The sequence below is a fragment of the Carassius gibelio genome, chromosome A5 (genome assembly GCF_023724105.1).
Source record: "Carassius gibelio isolate Cgi1373 ecotype wild population from Czech Republic chromosome A5, carGib1.2-hapl.c, whole genome shotgun sequence".
In the NCBI taxonomy this organism is placed as follows: domain Eukaryota; kingdom Metazoa; phylum Chordata; class Actinopteri; order Cypriniformes; family Cyprinidae; genus Carassius; species Carassius gibelio.
The window spans coordinates 9,416,504-9,437,371 of NC_068375.1; the positions used below are offsets into that span (position 1 = coordinate 9,416,504).

The 20,868-nt window shown below is 36.3% G+C and overlaps 1 protein-coding gene across 7 annotated transcripts in view; it reads left to right on the plus strand.

Annotated features, from left to right (window-relative positions):
* LOC127991607 (NACHT, LRR and PYD domains-containing protein 12) overlaps positions 1 to 20,868 on the plus strand; it is a 143,947-nt gene that overhangs the window by 12,182 nt on the left and 110,897 nt on the right. The window contains exon 1 of one of the 7 annotated variants that reach the window (XM_052591589.1): positions 2,622 to 3,891. The exons of the other annotated variants lie outside the window; for them this stretch is intronic. The gene's annotated coding sequence lies outside the window, so the exon portion shown is untranslated. Of the gene's footprint in view, positions 1 to 2,621; positions 3,892 to 20,868 lie in introns of those variants that run through there. 7 annotated transcript variants of the gene reach the window in all.

Genomic DNA, 20,868 nt, shown 5'->3' on the forward strand with positions numbered 1-20,868 from the left:
TTGGCAGAGGGAGTCAATGGGGCTGTAGTCATTTGGAGATAAGGCTAGGTAAATCTGGGTATCATCAGCATAGCTGTGGTAGGCAATCTGGTTCTTTCTCATTATTTGACTTAGTGGAAGCAAATACAGGCTAAACAAGAGCGGTGCAAGAATTGAGCCTTGTGGGACTCTGCATGTCATGGACGTCCACTTAGACTTATGCTCTCCTAGACTCACATAATAGCCTCTCCCTTCTAAGTATGATCTGAACCATTTCAGTATCATCCCAGAAAGCCCGACCCAGTTTTTCAGTCTCTCTAGTAGTGTGTTATGATCGACAGTGGTAAAATATTGGTGCTGGTATTGCTAGATCTTAATGAGTGCTGTCTCTGTGCTGTGATGCAGTCGGAAATCAGATTGAAAATTATCCAGGTATCCATTTGAGTTTAAGTATTTGTTCAGCTGATTTAAAACTACCTTTTCTATAATTTTGCCTATAAGATTGCTCCGTTTTAGGGGGGGGGGCTTAACACCTGCAGTTTTTAGGGAGTTTGGAAATGTCCCAGAAAGAAGTGAGGTGTTCACGACTTCTAAAAGATCTGCTTCTAAGCAGTCAAGCACACTTTTGAAAAAAGATGTGGGAAGTGTGTCAAGACAACAGGTTGACGATTTTAGATGCTGCTTCAAAAGTAGACATAGTATCTTTTTGATATTGTGGCCAACAGAGCTGGGTCGATTACTTATGAATTGTAATCAGTTACTGATTACAGATTACATGAAAAAATTTTTTATCAGTAATATAATCTCTTAGATTACACATTTTTGGTAACGTAATCTAATCTGATTACTTTTGGATTACATTTAGATTACATTTGTGCTAACCCTTATTTGATATCACATATATTCAGTTAGCCTGATCTTGTACTTTTTTGCAAAATGTATGTGTGTGTGTGTGTATATATATATATATATATATATATATATATATATATATATATATATATATATATATATATATATATATATATATATATATATAGGCTATATGAAGCAGTCTAATCAGTGCTCTATCAGATATTACTTTAATCAGTATATTTTTGATATTTGCCTTAAATTGATTGCGGTTACGCTTTTTAACTTAAAAATATTAAACTTTCTAACTTTTAAAAGTTAAATGGAGACGTTTACATTTATTTTGAATTCTTACATGTTATCCTTACATTAAATTAGAATAATAAGACATTATGGTTGTTATTATTATTCAAATGAAATCATTATCAACAAACTCCATCTGTCCAAATGAATAAATTATGTTATTAGAATATTGTTTTACTTTTTTGACATACAAAATATGAAGTGTTGGAAAAATGCAATGATACTTTTAAATATGATATTAAACCACCAGTAGGGGGTGACAAGTCACTTTCTTAATAAGTGAATCATTGATTCAACCGATTCATTCAAACGGCTGATTCATTGTTTCTTTGTGTGTGCTGTTCTTATAGTTTGGATTTCTCCGTGAGTCAGACAGAGTGCACGAGCCTCAACTGACGCGACCTTGATACTGTGTCAATACATTATCTGTTATTAGTCACCATTTACACTGAAAGTAATAAAATCAGAATCATTCTCTTCAAAGTTTCGGTGATGCCCTAGTTATTGTTTGTTATTAAAAGTTTGATCAGGTTACTTGTCCGTTCGGGCAAGTACAAATCTCTTTCACTTGCCCTTTCACAAAATCCACTTGTCTCGGACAAGCATTAATGTCGAGCCCTGGTTAATATATAGAGACCAATTCCAGGTCAAATATTCCATCTCAAAACACTTGAAGTGCATAAGGTAGTTACAATGAAGAAAAATCAACATTACAAAAATATATGAAAGGACATGAAATTCCCAGCAATAACTTTGATAGGTCAAAGAATTCCATGGACAGCAAATTAATCCTTGGTAGGCAGAGTTCACACTGAATAGTGACATTTTCCCCGAGTCTTTCTTTAAAAATTAAATGATGTCTGAACATCCAGTGATTAAAGGCTGCGTTCCCCACCATTGTCCATTATCTTGTTGCTGATTTATTCTGAGCGTGATTCTGACACCCCTTCCCCTCTCCGCCGGAAAAACTTATATAAGCGGCAGGTTTATTAGGAAAAATTTAAACGTTAAAAAAAAAGAAATTTAGGAGAATCAATGAATTGTGAATGACTTATTACCATTGTTTAAATAATATGTAATCATGTAATCCATAAAAAAAGTAACTGTAGTCTGATTACGAGTACTTTAAAAAGTAGTTTACTCTAATTACAAGTACTTGAGTTTTGGAATCTGATTACGTAATCCAGACAACTTTAAGGCCAAACAGTGGTGCAAGAGTGGGATCTTGTGCCAGAGCCTTGCAATGTTCTGAATATAGCTCCTTTGTTTGAATGATCAAATCTGGGTCATCCTCACTAAAGACAGACTGCAGCTTCGTTTTGTCAATTAAGCAAAACCGACAACAGTAGGTTGCACTGAACGACTCAACCATACCAAGCAATCCATGTAAAGCTAAATTGTCACCAGTAACCTGGATGACAGAACCCTGTAACATAGTATCTGAGAAGGGACATTCATTCTTTAAAGTCTTTAACTTTGTCTAGAGTTTGCCCAGGTACCTCTGATGAAAGACATTTTAGAACAGTGTCTCTTGCTTGAGCATGAACATCACTAACAAGTTCTTCCATTGAACCAACTAAACATTGAACAGTGCTTTCAGAGACTCCAGCTGCTTGTACTTGAGCCACAATAGCACTACACATATCAGTTACTTGCTGATTTTCAACAGGAGTCTGAAGTGACTGGAGGATCCTCACTTAGGGCATCAGAAACAGGAACATTGATACTACTGCCAAAATTATCAGCAGTACCTGAGGCTACACAGTCTCTGTGGACTCCAACGATATGTTTCTTGAACCCATAATATGTATAAAACACAGATGAACATCCAGGTTCACCACATTTCAACCGTAGTGAACGCCCTGGGTACAAACTATGATGAAACTTCAGATGCTGAAACAAACTTTAACAACTTCTGTGGTGTAACATGCAAAGGAAGCATGAGAACATTTGAGCAGGACGCTGGGGGGAGTCAAACCACAGTGTCTTCAATTCTCACTCGGATTTCCTTGACCCTTGGACTTTCCTTGGCAGTGCCCACATCATTGCCATACACTCATGTTTGAATGAACGTGTAGAAGTTGCACAATGCCTCATCATACGACACGGCAAAGACAAAGTGCGCCTTAAAGAGTTCATCAAAGGCTGCAACAGCTGTCTGAGTCATGCAGGGAATGGCCTTCTGGTCCAGGATGATGTAAAACTTCTGAATGATACTCGTCCCCACCTAAGAGAATATGATGAGAGATTTTAAACATTACTTTGTACAACACCGGACTAGGGATGTCAACGATTAATCTATGATTGATTAATTGTCGATAAGAGATGCAATTGATTAAGGCTGTCAATGGTCAGTTAACTGATTTAATGTTGTGCTCCGTGCAGCTCATGATCAGAACTCGTGCGAGTGGCTGTGAGTGACGGTGACTGTATATAAAGGCATCATCATTCATTCACAATTTACAAATTAGGCTTTAATGGGATTTAAAAGTAAATTAAAATAGAAACAACGAAAAGTTCAACATGGAAAGCAATATAAATGTAGTAGCTAGAGGTCGACCGATATGCTGGGCCGATAATTGTCTTTTTTATATATATCGCCTCGGTCGATATCCGTGTTTAGTAGCGCCGATTTAAAGTCCGGCACGTCGGCGGGCAGCCCCGTGTTATTGGTGCGGTGGAGAGTGCTGCTGCTGCATGTGAGGGAACCCAAGACAAAACCTTTGGAAGATTCAACAACTGCCCTGGGAGATAAAGGTAGTCAGAGAATTTCACTCTGTAAATGGAGTGGAGAAGTTGGCAGCTCTTAAAAACTCTGCAGCCCATTTCCATGATCGATCATCGTTTAAATTAACGATCAATTAATAACCTTAATGCTGCAAAATGCGTCTGCAGCGGTATTATTATTGTGTGTAAAAGCCACTTGGAAAAACAGCTTTCTCACCCGAATTAAAGGGTTTTAGTCTGAATAAAATGCTAGTAGCAGGACTGTAAAATGAATAGATGTGATTATGATCATTTGATAAAATGAAGAGAGCGCGCCATACGTTCGAGATCATTTTACTTTGTTGACTGTTTCTTGTCGAGGAGACCGCTGAATGAGTCTCTTTAAATGGTTTCGTGGTGCTCGTTGTTATATTTTAAAACGCAATTGCAATGTTTTCAAATGACACTATAGCATTAAAAATAAAATTATCCCAAATCTAACTGTGGCGCTTGTGGCTGTGCAGTCAGTGAACCTTTTTATTTTTTTCACATCAAACATTTTATGCAAGTATTATGACCAGTACTTTTTTTTTTTATCCTGTTCCGCAAAATGTTCGATTTTAAATTTTTGCGTTTCGCTCGGCCTATTTGTTTAAAAAAATCCTGCATTTACAGTGCATTAGATCATGACAGTGCATGCGTGCTTGCATACGAGGACTAGCGAGCGCGGGTTTGGATGTATCTGGAGGTTATTGCTCACATCTCTTTCTGCAAATATCCAAATGTTTCTATATTCGCAATGTATCAATGTTAAACTATAATATTTTTTATTTAAACTAGACTGAAAAGATCACCCTCTTCACATGAGCAAAAACATCCTTGGCATAACAGCAGAGTGGACTGGTATACTACGTTCACACACGCCACAGTTATGTTTTAGATCATTTTATTTTAAATGCTCTAATGTAGGTTGAAAACATTGCAATTGTGATTTAAAATACTGCGACGAGCACCAGAAAACCATTTAAAGAGGCGCATTCAGCAGTCAGTAAAATGATCTCAAATGTATGGCACGCTCGTCATTTAATCAAAATGATCATAATCGCATCTATTCATTTTATAATCCTGCTACTAGCATTTTATTCAAACTAAATGGCCTTTAATTTGGGTGAGATTTTGTATTTACATTACATCAGTAACAAATAAAATCATATTGTAATGTGCTAATGAAATTTTTGTTTTACAGTATACAGGATACAATATAATGAGATGAAGTAGATTCAATTCTGTATTGTGTTATTCTGTATTGCCATCAGTCTGAAATAAAAAAAGGAAATCACCATTAAATCACTGGTATCTTACAACAAAATAATTCCGGGGGTGGGGGGATTATTGTGCCTACGCCCATGGCACCAGGGTGCAGGTTATTGCAGTCAGCAATTACTCTTTGCTTGTAGAATATTGGCCATTTTGCAATAAATTTGCTTGAGATGTCATCTCCAAAAAGCACAGGAAAGTCTTGGTCAATCTATCACACAAATAAATCATGTAAATAATGAACATTAAAATTACATTTACAATTAACATCAACATTTTAATATTTCTTACCAAGCCTGGTGTATCCAAAAATCGGGGAAAGTAATCAAGGATGAGTGAAGATTTGTCTGAATCATGTATCAAATTCTGCCTGTACTTGAGAGTTGTCCTCCTTTTATCCTTAATAACTGGTGCGTCTGTTGAATGCTTCATCATGGATATAGCTTCTGTGCATTCGTCACCTGACAGCTGCTCAGTTGCTGAAGATGTCTTGCGTAAAGTCTTTGGACCATCTTGGTAAACCACCTTGGATGCCCCCTTCAAGATATTTACAGAGTTGCGCTGAACAGTTTTCAATCTGTAGGCAATGTGACCCTGGCCACTGCGTGGATCATAGTAATGTTCCTGTAAAACAAATGTTAAGCATCAATAAGTCAATGAATCAGTATCAGGCAGTATAGCATGCACACAATTTTGGAGAATATATTGTTTACATAAGTTCTATGCATGACCCACTATACACAATGGACTACCCAAACTATAAATTTATACTTCATGATACTTACAGCTACCGATAATTACAGATAATTTGATTGACTCATGCATTTGATATGTGCTGAAATAAAGAGAGTACAGTTTTAATGTACTGTATACTTACATAACCAGTCGGTGAGCACTTATCCTTCAAACTGGGGAACAAGGTTATGATTCCAAGAGCATAGCTTAAGCGGACACTGACTGGTGGAATCCTCCTACACCACAACATGTCAAATGTAACTGTGGTCAAATACCAGTGCAATATATAAACTAAAGATTATTTTTTTGGTCACTTACTCATACTTCTCTACCATATCAGCCACAAGGATGTTCAGCTTCTTTCGTGTCTTGTCAGACAGGCTACTTGTTTGTTCGTACTCCTTCAATATATCAGAGCCTCCTGGTTTTGAGTGCAGCGCTGCATGAACTAGCTGTATAAATATAAAAAAAACAAAGTATGAACGCAAATAAAACATTTTTTGATATACTAATGTTGGTAAGATTATTGATTGATTATTAGATTATTAGAGACCCGGGTTCGAATCCACTGTGAGACACCAATGTGTCCCTGAGCAAGACACTTAACCCCTCGTTGCTCCAGATGCGTGCGACCTCTGACATATATAGCTATTGTAAGTCGCTTTGGATAAAAGCATCAGCTAAATGAATAAATGTACAAATGATAAGGTATCAAAACTTATATCATTTATGGACAAAACATAAGAGGGAAAATAACTGACATCTTTTGACGCATTGCAGTAAGAAGGTTCTTCTAAGAATCGCTTTTTGCATGCCTTTGAAGATTGTGGAATCACTGTGGACTCTGAAGTTTCTGATTCTACTGATGAAAACGATGACTCGGGCATGAGGGCTCAGAGAGATCGATCTCAGCTCGTGGAACATTATCTTAGAATCACATACAGGACACAAGACAATATGAACACCAAAAAGACAGATGCGATCATCATGTATTGTGACAAAATATGTTTGGGAATACAAACTAGATGATTATTTTATGAACATGGCAGCAGGTCATGAGTTTCTTACCCGATTTATTTTTATCACCATCCAAAATTTTGAAGGACAGCTTAGATGTTCTCACAAGCTCATCAAAAATATATATATAATGCAATAAAATAAGTATTCAGATAGTAGGATATAAAGTCAAATGTATTGAAAGATTTTTTTAACATTGTGATCAGAATATTATTTGGGATTAAGCACATTTATAATACACATTGGGCCTCATTTACAAAATGAACGTACCAGAGAAAACAGGTCATATGGTCGTTTCAGTGCAAAACTTGTAATTTATCAATATGTACGTGAGCTGTGGCTACTATTAAATCTCACATCTGATCTCAGCTCATATACACAAGCGTTTGAGTTGCCTGAACTTGGGCACAGCACAGTAAATATGGTGGAGAATTGTAGAATGATAGCATTTTGTTACTTTTTATTTTCTTGACCGCTAGGGGTGGGATCGATACAGCATAGTATCGCAATATTTTGTATTGTGCATGGCCCCGTGAATATAAAAAATTTATTTAGCTATTTACTAATAAATGTATTTATTAATTTAGCTATATCGTGTGAGAATCTGATCTACCTGCCTTTTCTTCGCCTTCGGTTTCAAATGAAAGAAAATGGCGGACACAGACTGGTGGCCTAGCGTTAAGTGGAGGCGTGGCCTTTTACTACACTTTGGGTGAAATTTGAAAATACACTTAAATTTCACACTGACACTGTCTTACAAATAACAACAGCTGTGTTATTTTATCACCATGTAGTGTTAAAACAGTGTCAACACTGTTAATTTTACACCGTCCCTGAAAATTTTACACCAGAGATTTTGCTGTGTATCTTTAAAAGTAGAGACAAAACCGATCCTAATAACTACAGAGGCATCTGTGTAACCAGTAATTTAGGAAAAGTGTTTTGCTCTATAGTCAACTCTCGGATTTCATCTTTCTTAACGCAACACAATGTCATCAGCAAATCTCAGATCGGCTTCCTCCCTAAACACCGAACCACTGACCATATTCACACACTACACACGCTCATAAATGAACATGTACACCAGAAGAAAGAGGGGAAAATATTTGCATGCTTTATAGATTTTAAGAAGGCTTTTGACTCTATCTGGCATAATGGACTATTTTATAAAATCATTCAAAGTGGCATAGGGGGTAAAATATATGACTTAATTAAAAACATGTATAACCAAAATAAATGTGCAGTAAAAATTGGGCAGCAAAGGACAGAGTGTTTTCCTCAACAGCGAGGAGTGAGACCTTATTTAACATCTATATCAATGAACTGGCAGATCTACTGGACTAGTGTTGTCACGATACTGGAATTTCCTTTAAAAATATAGATTTCAATACCACAATAAAAAACTGCCACAATATTAAGTTTTGTTTTTTTAAGATAAATATAACATGTCTCATATATATATATATATATATATATATATATATATATATACTTTATTTGTTTTTAAAATGGCACAGCTTTTTAAATTCCTGTAAACTCTTAACATCGGTCAGTCAAGCATTATAATATATGATATCTGGATTATCACATATTGTTTAATGATAGAACTTTAGTAACTATAATTAAAACTTGGTAACCATGTATGAATGCATAGACATCTGAATTAAGGACTGATGGTGGTGCTTTGATGAACACCAGATGAGCACCAGCCAGTGAGATTCCGTTTGCACATTAGTTCCGCCCACTACTAAGAAACTATTTTTACAGGAAAACAAGGAAAATACAAAAAGAATATCATTTAGCGCGTATGTTGCGCGTCAATTCTGCATAAGGCTCTCTCTCTCTCTCTCTCTCTCTCTCTCTCTCTCTCACACACACACACACACACAATTGCGTGTGTGAGAGAAAGCGACCGTGAGTCGTGCGCCTTCACACTAGAGCTCACGGTATGTCAAACACAGGTGCACTGTGCAACTGCTTTGTTCTTTACCAAGCATAGCCGGTGTGGCAGTCGATTCGGTTCCCCTCTGGAATTCCTGTTTCCCCTCGGGTTGCCAGATCCGTGTAATAAACCCAACCAAATAGTTAATTAAACATTTCCCCAAAGTAGCCTAAATTACGTGGATTTGGCAACACTGTCGCATGCAAATACACCAAAAACACCTGGATGTAAGGAAAGCAAAAAGGGACAAATCTCTTGCTACACTGCAGCATAGTAAAATGATCCTCACACTCCCGTTTATGTTCTATTGTTTTTTATTCATCTTGCAATTGTTCCTTTATTTTTGTCTTATGTCCGAGTTTTTGCAGTTTAATTTTTCCATTGCAAATTAGTGTAATCTGTCCGTGCTGACGTCCAAACTCAGGGTATTATATTACTGTTTCCATATAGAGCAACAGTACATTTGAACTAATATTCTATTGGATTCATCTGTTTATCTTCTTACTGATAACAGTGGAATATAGTTCCTCATATGTCAAACCTATATGAGGAAAATCTAAGTTACAAAACTCAAGGTGTTTATCCATTTGTCTTAAAAAAAGAGCAGAAATATTTCATTTGCAGATGTTCCTCCAGTTTCCAAGTTGATGGTAAGCAAAGTATTTTAAGGGATAACTTCTCTACACTGACACGTTTTCTCATAGTAAAGTGTGAAAACAAAAAGTCAGATCTTGTCAAGACACTATACTTTACTGACTTAAAGCAACTAGCACATTGACAGTGACCTGTTTTCTAATTTCAGTTTAAATGGGTGTATTCCTTCAATTGGGCCTTTAGAACCTCATTGCAGGTCATTTGTTTAGATTTTAACAATACAGCTATTTCAATAGATGGCCAGCTTGACCACATCTCCTCAAAAAAACAATGTAAAGTTTAGAAGAAAAGTGGTTGCTGGACAAAAAGAGGCCAGACAGTTTTAATTTTAGAATTAGAAAAAAGCAAACCTGCCATTTCAGCTGGATTCTACTGGCCTTGAATGGGGAGAACGTTGATAAATGGTTAAAAAGGCTACTAAGTATTTTCCTTTTCAACATTGCGGTGAGACATAAACTGATTATGTTAACAGCGAGGATGAATTTAGTGGGAAAAGACACAAGGACCAACAATGTAAATGAGTACATTTATTGACCATTACTATGCTATTCTGACTAAATATGAAGCAGTTGTTCTGCATTACTTTATTCCACAGCTTTGGGGCAACAAAGATCATTCTTTCAGACCAAGGCACAGAGTCTGTTAACCAGGTTTATATAGTTTATTGAATAAAGGGGAAAATATCACTATGAATTAAAATTTTCATGTGTGCATAGGGTTCTGATTTATACACTTCATTGTATACTCATTCTAATGTATGTTTTGCACACACCACACACAAATATTTTTTTAAGCTTTAAGTGAATACATAAATACAACAACAGCAAGGCATATGATAAAAAAGTAAAAATAAATGAGCATAAATGAATAAATATATGACAGTATAAAACAGAATAGCCAAAGCCTCAAGCATCACATTGTAATCGGTAATAAATCTGATTGAAAAAAAAAGGAAATACATTTCAAGTTGAAAAACCTCTCGTCTTAAAACTATTTTCAAGTTTAAGATTTAGGACGGTATTTTGAACTATTTGACTTGCCGTACATCCAGTCACGCTTCTTGCGCACACTAGTTCTGATCGTACGTATAGTAACTCGGCAACTACGCAAGAATTGTAGTATGTTTGCGTAAAGGGGAACAGACATTCCGAGGGGAACAGAATCGACTGCTACACCGGTCGCGGAGGTGAGGTGAACTCAAGTAAAAAAATAAAAGTCCCGTCTTTTCACACATGCGCACAATGAACTCTTGCACATTTCTGTGTATACAACAGTCAGTATCATAATCTAACATAAAATAAAAAATAATAGTAAGCAACATAATATAACAAAGCATGAAAACATAACTCAACACCCCCACTTGTTCTCATCATCTTAAGCCATGTATAATGACATCACAAAAATTTAGTTCCCAAACAGAAAACATTTGAACTTAAATTTTTTTTATTTTTGATACAGATTTTGTCAAAACGTCTGCCACCACGTCTTCTGTTGGGCAGTACACAATATGTATTTTTCCCTCACTGACAGCATCACGGATAAAGTGATATTTCACATCAATGTGCATAGATCTTGATCTATTCACTGGATTTCTACTGCAATGGCCCCTTGATTATCACCGTACATCGTGGTGCAAGTGTAAACACTACTGTCCATGCCATTTAGCAGTTGAGTTAAGTACATGCTTTCCTGAGTAGTGTTTGCAAGACCAATGTATTCAGCTTCGCCGGTCGACAGTGCCACTGTAGGCTGTTTCTTAATGAAATAACAGGACCTTGTTCTGTCAGGCTGAAACAGTATCCTGAAGTGCTTTTCTCGTAAAAGTGACTGAAATGCATTGCCTGTGTATTCTGTGCCATTGTCTGATCGTATGCATTTGACTCTACCATATGGTGCACAGTCTGCAAGGAACTTCTCTGTTGCTAGAGTAGTGTCACTCTTGTTCTTAAGAAGTAAACAGATATTGCCCCTAAAAAATCATCTGTGAATGAAATTGCATACTTATATCCATCTTGAGAAGTTGGTTCAATGGGACCTGCTAAGTCAGTGTGTACTAACTCTAGCGCCTCGCCAGCTTTTGTGTCAGTTTTCCTATTTCTGCTGTTGATGAACTTTCCCTCAGCACAAACATTACAGTCTAGTTTGGTATTACCTGTGATTTTCATACCCTCTACCACTTCAGGTAATTTCAACACATCACTAACATTACAATGTCCCATGATCTCATGCCATGTTTTAACATCACAAGTTAGACTCACTTTGTCCCTGGACATCATATCAGTAATTGATGTATCAACACAGTGTTTGTTGTTATTTACCGTTTTCAGATAGTACAGTCTCTCATGCTCTTCTATGCGGAACACAGCTCCATCCTTATCAGTTCATTCTGTCCTTCCTGGAAGATCACCTTGGCACCATCTGTTGTAGCAGCTTGAATGGAGATGATGCTCTGTGGATATGATGGTATGAACAAGGCCTTCTTTAGAGTGATCCTGACGCATTTCCCTTCCACATCCAGCAGTAACACCTCTGCGTCGCCCCGCTTTAATGCCACATTGTTCATCCTGGCTCCATCCACCAGCTCCATGTAGTGTGACTTTGGGTCGAAAACTCTCATCAAATTTCGTGAAATCATTCTTCTCTGTTAAAATGTGGGATGTTGCTCCACAGTCTACCATTAGTCCATTTTTCGTAATATAATCTGGAAGAAATGTTTGACAGACTTTGAAAACAAATGTTTGTTCTCTCATGTTCCTCTTGTTTTTCTGCAGCCTGTTTCGCTTCGTCTTTGTGCCCGTCTTTCCTCCGGCGACATGTCTCATCACTGTATGTTGAACTTCATGGCCGCGGTTTCCACATACATAGCAGGTCACGGATGATAGGTTTACTTTCACCACATTGTCAGTTTTGGGTTTATCATCAAATTTTTCTGTCTCTTCATAGCTTCTTAGTTTGCTTTTGCACTGGGTGAAAGTCAATTCTTCACTATTCTGTGTAGTATGGATAGCGAAAGGTTTGTAGGAATCTGGCAGGCTCTTTAGGATCATAGCTATTATCAGTCCGTCACTTATTACTTCTTTTGCGTTCCTCAGGGAAGTCACCGCTTTCTCAGCTCGGATAATGTAGTCTGTTATCGCCTCGTCAGATTCCTTCTTTAAGGAAGTTAGTTCAGTGTATAGGGCGATAATTCTCGGCTTACCCTGACTTGAGTAGTGATTTTGAAGTATTTGCAGAGCTTTCCTGCCGTCATCAGTCGCCTCTCGCATCACCAGTGACAAGCTTTTATCGTCGAGAAACTGGATTAGTTCAGCGTAGCACTCCTCATTCTTTTCCTCGTCTATATCCCCGGTAGAAAGTATTGTTTCTTTTAAACCCATTAATCTCAGATGACCAAGAAATTTTACTTCCCATAGTTCGAAGTTATTTTTGTCTCCGTCAAAGACTAGCCTCTCCCATCTTCCTCCTGTAACGTTAGCATTGGCGCGCCTGGGCCCATAACCTGTTAAGTTTTCGTTTCTCTCCATCATGCCTATGTGCAATATGTTGTTGTCATACATCCATTAAAGATTACTACAAATATAACTTCTTAGTATTGTTTTATTTACCGTTTACATCTCAATGCACTGGCATAGCATCAGTGCTCGAGGGAGCAGCAACAGGTTCAATGAAGAGGTGGACTCAAGTCAAAATAAAAGTCCTGTCTTTTCACACATGCGCACAATGAACTCTTGCACATTTTTGTGTATACAACAGTCAGTATCATAATCTAACATAAATTAAAAAAATAATAGTAAGCAACATAATATAACATAAAGCATGAGAACATAACTCAACAGTACCGTTCAGATATTTTAGTATCGATACTTATCAAAATATCAATATTTTTGACAACACTATTCTGGATGAAGTATCTCTCTCTGTCTCTGTCTCTCTCTCTCTAATGTTTGCGAAAAGTGTTTAGCGATTTCTTATTATTGGGGGGATTAGCCCTCCTCAATGTCTACGGTGGTTCAATGTTTTTTTTTCTTTTTTTTTCTAACATTTCTTTGAGTAACATGAACGTTTATTTAACTCACAATTTTAAAGTTAAAATCTTTATTGGTGCCCAAAATGCTTAAATTTATGTATCTTTTTGTTCGCTCAGGCAACCATGTTGCCGCCATAATTCTTACCCCTTCGTTTGAAGTGTGGTCTCGAAAAAATCTTTATTTGAAGGGCTGTCTGGCCCTTACCCCTACTCCTCCAACCAAAAGAGTATCAAGAAACCACTACCCCTTCACGTGAACATGCGAAACGGAGGGGTAGGGGAAATAACAATAGCAGGAGAAGCCATTACTCACCGTGCTTGATGAAATATTCTTACCACAGTTGTTTGAACTTGTGGAAAACTGGAGTGAGAGAGAAAAGAAATGGGGCAAGAGAAAAAAGAAAAACTGTAATAGAGACGAATAGAAATAACTGGCTAGCGTGCTGCACACATGTTTCACTGGCGATTTAACATTTTAAACAATCAGTCAGATTAGATTGATAGATAATATCGGATATATGGTGGGAATTAAATTTAGATTTTATCACTTTAGACAACAGAGAGTGATAGTAAGACAGATTCAACAGAAAAGCGACGCTGTATGGAGCTACAATCTCAAATCCACTCGGCAGCAGGCAGACCACACAGATATTTAGTTGAATCCTATGAAGTACTATGGTAAGCAGTGCATTTTGACTGTTGTCTTGTGGCCTCTTCAATCTGGCAAGCTGAGCTATGGGTAACCTTTATAGACTCCAGATGAAGAGCTTGATGGTGTGTGGGCACAAATTTAAAATTACAGCCAAACTCATAACCAAGCACAGGTAGTGGGGGAAATTAACATCAGGAACACCTACAGCTATAGGGGGACATTGGTATGAAAGTGGACTATCACGAGGTACAGGACCAAATTATGAGGGGTCAACTCTACTTTTGACATGCCCTCAAGTATGTGTGCCAGCAAAGGCTTGGCATTAATCTGACTTAGTTTTGCACCAGAAGCCAAGACATCAGCATCTGGAAGAGGACCTAAAGAAATGAACACAAATTATGAGTTGTGAAGACATTTGTGACATGTTTGTTTTTGTGTAAAGTGTGTTCATCCCATAGGTGTAATGGTTTTTATACTGTAGAAACTGTATATTCTATGTCCCTTCACCAACCCTACACCTAACCCTAACCCTCACAGGAAACTTTGTGCATTTTTACTTTCTCAAAAAAACTCATTCTGTATGATTTATAAGTGTTTTGAAAAATGGGGACATGGGTTATGTCCTCATAAGTCACCCTCTCCTTGTAATACCTGTGTCATACCCATGTCATTATACACACACACACACACACACACACACACACAGAGTTGTGGATTACCTGTGTAAGCCTTTTATGGGGCAGACTTGATTCCAGTCTTCCCAACTGATTCTGGTTTCAGGACACACAGCTCACTCACTGCCTCTGGATGAACTCCCTTAATATAAAACATATACAATAATAGATGGTTTACTGATCTTGGGTGACTTTCAATTATTTGTTACTTAATCTGCACTCTTGTTCATTATTAGTCTATGATGTTTTCATGTTTACATATACTTTCTTTGAGTTATTAGTGTTCTTAAAAAGTACAGAAAGGAACAATACATGCCTGTGCTCTTGGACGATGCCATCACTGTGGCTCACTTGATTTTATTAATCTTCTGTAAGGGTCACCATACTTGGCAGTATGTCACGTCACTTATTATTATGGTATTATAATGAATGCGTAATGCATTATAAGACTTTATAATATGTCATATCATCTCATGAGTAATCATAACAACAGTTTTAATCTGTTATAATATTTACTTATTTTTGGTTATAGCATTTAAGATTATGATTTATAATACACAATGAATATAATGCATCTAATTAACTTACAATAGATTATGTTTCCCATAGATATAAGTCTCATATCTTGGCATTGTTGACTTGTTACTTTACTTAAAGCAGACGAATACCACTTATAAATAACAACACAACACTAATAATAAAAATATATATATATTTTTTTCTTAAACAGCCATAAGATCAGAGATCTGATCAGATGAATGTGTAATATGACACTTTTGATTCAATGGTTAAACTATGGTTAGTGTAGCAAAACCATGTGTTTTTTTTGTTGGAAGTAATACCCTGGTAATTTTTCGTAAGGGTGATTTTACTTCACTTTGCCAAAATAAAAGCTCTGACCCTTTGCCCCTTGCCCTTTTGTCAAAGCAAAATTTCCTCAATTTTTTTTGTAATAACATGCCCTTTTGTGAATGCTTGCCCATGCCCAATCTAAATATTAGTAACATTTCTGAATAATAATTTAGTCCGTAAATAAAATGACTCACATGATGACCTTTCACCTGACGATGACCTCATCCAACCAGGATGATTCCTCATGCTGCACGCGCATTTCTTTATTGCTAGTCGATTTTTTCAACACCGCAGCAGCTGTTCAGTGGTGTTTCATTCTCAGCTAAGTGATTTTGATGTTTATTTACTTATTATTATTTTACAAGAACGATGTGATGTGTAGTGTAGAAGCAGTGGTGGTAAGTAACGAAGTAAAAATACTTTGTTACTTTACTTAAGTATTTTTTTCGGGGATCTGTACTTTACTTGAGTATGTTTTATTTGCATCTACTTTCACTTTTACTCCACTACTTTATTAAAGACAAAGTTTACTTTTTACTCCGATACATTTCCCCATGCCCGCTCCAAGTATTTATTACACTGATTTTACAAACCAATGAAAAACTTGGTTTTCTTTTGAAAAAAAGAATGCGCGACTTCGCGAGTTCTTTGCCAACATACGCTCACGCAGCAGTTAGTTCGAGGTGGAAGATGACTGTTAAAACAGGTGATAGTGCTAATGATACTTCTAATTACAGGAGCGTCTTTACTGATGAGATGCTCATGAAAATAGCATTCGATTTTTTGCACAGCCCTACTGAAATTTCATTCACCTGTAGCAGGCACAAAAGACATTTCAGCCGATAAGAATCTCCCTTGACTTCAGTGAATTCGAACATATCCTCGTGAGGAAACATATGAGATATGGCCATGGGTGATCTTTACTGTCTTTGGCCATATCTCCTGTTATGTTTCCTCACGAGGATATGTTCGAATTCACTGAAGTCAAGGGAGATCTCAATTTGTGTTCTGAAGATGAACGAAGGTCTTACGGGGTTGGAACAACATGAGTGTGAGTAATTACTGACAGAATTTTCATTTTTGGGAGAACTAACTCTTTAAAGAGCAGAACCTGATTTTACCAAGTGAGACATGTTCCTGGGACAACATCGTTGTTGACCCTGGAACAACATTGTGATTAACCAATCAGATTTGAAGAACCAGTTTATAGATTTTGTGAAGTTTATGCTTAAAATCAGTGTTTGGTGCTTGTACATCAGTGTCATTAATCTATCATATCCTCTGATTTTAGGGATTACTCATGGTTAAGGTTAGGTTTAGGTGTAGGGATATGGTTAAGAATATATTTTTGGAGTAAAATGTTGTTCCAGGGTCAACAAAATATGTTGACCTAGGAACACATTGAACTTGGCAAAATCAGGACGTGCCTTTAAAGAGGTGGTTCTTCCTCATTGATATTCTGAAACAGTCTTACCTTGTATCTTGCACATCTTCTGTTTGATGCAGCTATAATGTTGTGGACCATGTCTATTGAAAGTTCAATCCCTATACTGCGACAAGGTGCTTCATTGTCTCTTTTGATTGTAAATCTAACAAATTCTTAATTGCAGTATCTAATCTCATCATTTGTTCAATTAAAACACTGCATATCACTCCCAAAACAACTGATCTGCTTAATTATTGATAATTACAGTTAATTTGAATATTTACTTTTTACTTCCGTTACTTAAGTATGTTTTAAATCGGATACTTTTGTACTTTTACTCAAGTGATGTTTGAATGGAGGAGTTTCTACTTTTACTGGAGTATTTTTTTTATTTAGATACATCTACTTTTACTTGAGTGTAACTTTTGAGTACTTATACCACCCCTGTGTAGAAGTAATGTTAGCGTGCTGTTTCAGGGAGAAAGGTTTCACAGGCTTCGACGGGTATGGCCTTTTTTATGTTATTTGCAGGGCCGCTGCTGCCAAATGTGTGTCCTAAGCAGAATTGTATTGTTGTGCTCCCCTTCCTCAAATATGATGATGGAAAAAATATATATATAAAACTACTATGGGGTGAAAATAGAACTTTAATCAAATAAAAAAGTAAATGAATAAATTGTATCATTTACCGATGGCTATAACTTTATTATGACTATATTTTATAGTCTCAAGCATTCAGAAATCCTGCAAAAGGAAATTAAGCAGTTTTACTTTTGTTGAAGAAATTATACAGGCTGTGTCGTCTATAGCAAAAATGTGGCCAAAAATGAAAGATGAAGTGAATATTTTAATGAAATGTTTGGTCAGTAGCCGAAACAAGGATTTGATCGTCCTGTAAGTGTAACAGAAGCAATCACATGGCATTTGTAATAACATGTACATAAATTGGTTATTTTGTATTATGTATTTTAACAGTGTTATTATTAACCAATCATTATTGCCTCATTGTTTTTATTATATAATGCATTTTAAGTATTTTTAAAGGCTATTGATGGCTATAAATATTACAGTATATTAATACTTATTTTTAAATTATATTTGAAGTAACAAAACCATGGTTAATTTGCAGTTGCCATGGCTACAAGAACGATGATTTGTGGTGTTATTGTTAAAACCATGGGTAATTTTCGTAAGGGAACCTGAAATAAAAAAGTTTCACAGGAAAGTGCCTGAAAGTGATAAACGGACCTTGTTTTTACCTAAATGATTTATAATTTATTTTAATATATATAATATATATGTATAAGGTGTGCATTGTAGCTGACACCTTAATGAACACATTACAATTGTTTTATGACTGCAAGTCTTTCTCCTCAAATGCTATTGATTATACATATGATTTACAGTTTATTTGAATAAATATCAAACATTCAATTTAATTGTGCATTATAGCTGACACCTACATGAACAATAACAGTTGTTTTTATGACTGTAAGTCATTCTCCTCAAATGCTACTGACATTAGAAAAGTGTATACCAATATCACATGTAACTTTAGAGACGGTCCCTAAATTTGAGACTCTCGAATGTCCAACATCAAACCAACTTTGTTGATTTTTATACTCTCTTTAGTTTTCTTTTCTCTGCATAGATGTCCATCCATCAATTATGAACATTCAGCCGCAAACATGAGGTGCGAGCGGTCGCGAGCGCTTCAGACTGAGTACTCTGCGTATAGGGAGCGGCGGTACTGGTTATTGACTAAACTATTATTATATTACAGTATTTATTTATTTTTCAAATGTAGAGTACCTTACAAATAATTATCACAACATTGGTGAGGCTTATTCAGATTTTCTCATTATCTCAATTACCATTATAAAAATAAAAACAGAAATGAATTAAAATATAATTATATATATTTTGTTTCTACAATAGCAACAGTGTTTACAACAGCAAGACCACTTTAGCCTGTAAACTCAATATCTCTCTGGAAATAAATGTAAAAATATCAATGTCAGCATAAAATGAATAATATACCTGAGCTGACATGAAAGTGCAGTGTGAAGGAGATGTGACCCTAGTAGATTTCAGGAAAAGGTATGAAATGTCCTTCTGTGTGTGTGCGTGTGTGTGTGTGTGTGTTCAGCAGAAGACCGTGTATCCCTGTCCAGCTGGTTCATGAAGAGCACAACAGGTCAGAATAACACAAGTAGCCTGTCATGTGTTTACACTGCACAAGTGTTACATTTTAGACTACTACAACAGTAATAATAATATTAATCACTATATTCCAGTGCATCAGTTGTTTAATGTTTTGTATCAACATTTAAGGTGGACTTATTGATTAGGTGCAAGAGTAGTAGTGATGGTTAAAATAATAGATTAATGCTGAAATAGTAGATTGTGGCTTGTTTCTAGATGGAAAGAGAGTGGAAAGTAATAGATCAGATGAGGAGATGGAGATAGAGGAAGAAAAAGAGGGACATGTAGAGGCACAAGTGACAGAAACAGTGCAGAAAGAAGCAAGCATGGAGAAAGAGGATGGTACACAATCATCCATTTCATATCAGCAAGGAATGCATCACAGTATATTGCTGTACTGATATTTGGATATATGTGCCCCTTTTATACTTTGAGCACCTGCCCCTCCAAAGCTCTCTGCACGGCCCTGATAACTAACTTTTTAAACATGCACACAAGACTCTCGAAATGCATGTTCTCTTCTGTATATAACTTAATTAGTGTAACATTTGAATAAAACTGTTAAAATATAATATATCAGACGCTGTTTCCCTCCTTTTGCCATCAATCAACCGTTATACACCACTTCCTCTGAACCGCGTGTGTGTCCAGGGGAACACGTTACTCCACCTGAGTCTGTTTCGTCTGATGCCTCACTGTATGAGACCTGACACCTGACGTCGTTTTTCCTGAGACCTGAAGCTTTTCAGTCCGAGGAGCAATGCCGTTTTGTCCAATAACTGAAGCCTTTTAGTCTGAGTCATGATGCCTTTTCATTTAATGACTGAGGTCTGAGGATGTCCTAAAACGTACACCGTACTGCTGTTAACAAACAGATTCACTGAAGACAAGAGTAATAACAGAAACAAGACAAACACAACTACAGCTGTAATCATGTTGAATTAGCAGGCATTTAGTGAGAAGTTCTCCTGATTCTTAGTGAACAAAACCCAACATTATCTGTTTCTTTAAATATAGTGAATAATTCATCCACACAAAGACATTTAATAACTCATACACTCAAAAAAATGACTCTTTAAACTTACTTAAGTCAATTATGGACAGTGGTTCCACACAACCAAATTGTGTTTTGATAACATTAATGGAATTTTTTTAATCTATGCAAACTCCTTGTGTTGTGACAACACAACTGAATGAGGTAGAATCTATGTGAAATAGTAATGTCCAACCAACTCAATTTATTCACTTTGCTTCAACTTAAACCAGTTAACTCAACATGTTTTGGTTTATTACAATCTAGACAAATTTGTTTCACTCTATCAACATAAGGAGGTTTGTTTCAAATTACTCATTTCAATTATGGACAGTGGTTCCACACAATTAGTTACTTTAACTAAATATTTTCTATTTAAAGTTACTCCCTTCAACAAAGCATTTTTTGTGTGATTTGTCTTGTAACGAGTCAAAAGACAAGATGTCACAAATGATCAAAGTGTATTTGTTAAACAAGCAATAAATAATTACACA